We start from the raw sequence: 2874 nt of genomic DNA on the forward strand, positions 1-2874 counted from the left end.
CCCCAAGTTTGACTAGCCAGCACTGGAGACATGGAAAAGATGGAGAAGGGTGGAGAGTAAATTCATGCCCGTGTGACTTTGAGTCATTATATAAAGAACAGGCATCCTGCCACTGTATCCCTAAATTGTATACATGGCCTCATGAAGCACAGTGTATGCCTTGGTCCCCACCTAGGTGTTCTCCATCTTCATCTTTACCCTGCCACAGCAGCATGCTTTTCTTGCCAGGTGCAACCACCAGCAGCAGCAGGTCCAGCTCTGGGCCAGACAAAAAAATCCCTCTCCTCTGGCTCCTATACCAACACCACAGTGAGGAGCGCAGCCTGGACCCACCTCAGCAGGAAGAATACAGTGTTCTCAGTGGGGTATCCTCCAGGGCCCCAAGCAGTTGGCACTGTATCAACATTTCTCACCAGCACCCTCATTTGGGATCCCTGGGAGAGAAACTGGGGAGAACCAGGGATGCAAAGAGCATCTGCCCAGTAAAAACAGGTGCGTTATGGCAGGGAATAGAGGACCAGAGTAGACAGAGGCTGGTTGTTGTCTCCACTCAGAGTTGCAGGGACAGCACCATGGAGCTTACAAGACCTGGGGCTGTTCTTGTGGGACCCAACAGAGGGGCTGAGGCTTTCCCCCCTTCCAGCCTGGGGAGCAGACAGAGATGCTTGGGCTGGGGGACATGCCAGCAGCAGCGTGGCACCTGTGGGTCCTGGTGCCAGAGCTCTGTCCTTGTTCACCTGACTTTTACAGTGAGCAGCAGAGCTGCCTGCCAAAACAGCTGCTCCGTGATGGCTTCCTTACTGATGGGGACGCTTAGCAGTTTTGGAGCAGAAGAGACAGGCGACAGTGAAAAGCCCAGGTAACGAAAAGTCTAAGTGCGTTGGCCGGGAATCGAACCCGGGTCAACTGCTTGGAAGGCAGCTATGCTCACCACTATACCACCAACGCCGCTGCTGATGCGTTGGTCTCTGCTCGTCTAGTTCAAGGACGGTCTGCACCCTGCTTCTGCATGGACTGGACAGTCTCCTCCTCCCGGCCCCCTGCACACACACTACTACAAGGTGCCGCCGGGTATGTGTGTTTCGGTATGTGTAAGGTGTTGGCTAGGGAATCTCAAGCTGCACCAGCTGCCGACTAAGGGAGATCAGCACCAAGGACTGCCCAGGGTTGGAGCAGGATGCTGGACAAACCAGGACTGAGCTCCAGGCAAGGACTCTGCACAGAACTATGGTATGGCTCAGGGTTCAAGGGACCTGCTGGTGTGCATGTGGGATGGAGGGTGTGTGCATGTCCAATACTGATGTCGAGTCCTGAGCAGCCAGAAGGAAAGAAAAGGATTGTGCTGTCTGCCTTGTTCATGCCTGTGTGAGTGCTGGTGGTGCTTTTGGGGGTGCTGGTAATGGCACTGCTCCCCATCTGTGTTCATAGATGTGCCAGCTGTGCATGTACTATGCAAGTGTATGTGTGGTTTTGTGTATGTACTTGTGATAGTGTAAGCATAGCTAACAGCCAAACACCCACGCAGCTGCTCACTTCTTGCCCCACTTCCAGTGAGACGTGGGCATAGAAAATAGGATGAGAAGGATTCCAGGACAACATAAACACAGGGACATGGCTTAGCAAAAACTGTGTGGGCAAAACAACTTGGGGAAAATTAATTTATTGTCAACTGAAAGAGATTCACATAGTGAGAAACAAAAGGAAAACATAAACCACCACCTTTCCTCCCTCTTACTGAGACTCAACTTCACTCCTTCACTCCAGACTTCTGTACCCACCCAAGTGGCACAGGGGGGATGCATTTTCCCTCTGCTCTTTCTGACCCTTTTTTTTAATTCCTCCTCTCTCTGTCTGGCATCTGCTATTCTTTTTGGATTATGTTTTCGTAGAGGCCACAAACTTTGCTGATGGCTCAGCTGTGTCCTTTAGTGGGCTTGCTGTGGAGATGGAACCAGCTGTCTCTTGCACAGGACAGCCTCTTAGCTCTTCCGTACACAGGCCACCCTGCGGCAGCCCCTCTCCCCACCACTGCCAACACCTAGCCACGTATGGCCAATACAGTGCCCACTGGGAATACCTACTCAGCCCTGCTCCTGGCTGGAGCTGCGAGTGAGCACAGCAGCAAACAGACTAGGATGGAGAAACCCCCCAGATGGTCAAGCTGATTGCATTGGTGTTTGCCAAAGTAGCAGCAGCCTTGTCCTCCTCCTCCCCACCTGCAGATTCCTGGAGGTCCCTGCTTGCAGCTGGGAAGTTGGGATTGAGCTGCCGGATGGGAAGGGAGAAATGCCTGTGTCCCCAGGCCACCCACTTCCTTATGGGGGGAGCTCTGCCTGCTGCTCCACAGCCACCCGTCTGCCTTGGCGAGGGGCACTATGGGAGTGCTGGCTCCTAAGAAGGCAAAGGAGAAAGAAGGTGGCAGAGAGAAGGGGCTGAGGGAACAGAAGGGCCGTGGCCACGGGTGACCAGAAAGCTGGAGTGCAGCAGTGCAGGTTGAAACTTGCTGAAAGATGCAAAGAAGAGGCAGCAGCTGCTGCTGGGGGTGGGGACAGCAGCAAATAGTATTGACCCAACAACCTCTGGGTTATGGGCCCAGTACACTTCCACTGCACCACTCTCCTCCCCAAAAGCCTTTTGATCAGGACCTCTGAAGTCCTGCCTGGTGTGCCCTGGCACTGCCAGCACAAGCACTTCTGCTCATGCCTCTCCCTTCCTCCTGTCTGTGCTCTGCATATATGTTTCCTTTTCATAAACAGGTTGAACCCTCTGCATGAACTTTCTACAGGATTTTGGACCCTCTCTAGGGACACCTGGCTCATCCCAAACTTTGTGATGTGGATCACTTTTGAAGTGAGACTCTTGCTATTTTACTTG

At 53.1% G+C, this 2874-nt stretch overlaps 1 non-coding gene across 1 annotated transcript; it reads right to left on the reverse strand.

Annotated features, from left to right (window-relative positions):
• Window positions 1–876: 876 nt before the first annotated feature.
• Window positions 877–948, reverse strand: TRNAG-UCC (transfer RNA glycine (anticodon UCC)). Its single transcript has one exon. It is a non-coding gene; the product is annotated as a tRNA-Gly (tRNA).
• Window positions 949–2874: the final 1926 nt, after the last annotated feature.

Source organism: Haliaeetus albicilla, chromosome 12 (genome assembly GCF_947461875.1).
Source record: "Haliaeetus albicilla chromosome 12, bHalAlb1.1, whole genome shotgun sequence".
Classification (NCBI taxonomy): Eukaryota; Metazoa; Chordata; class Aves; order Accipitriformes; family Accipitridae; genus Haliaeetus; species Haliaeetus albicilla.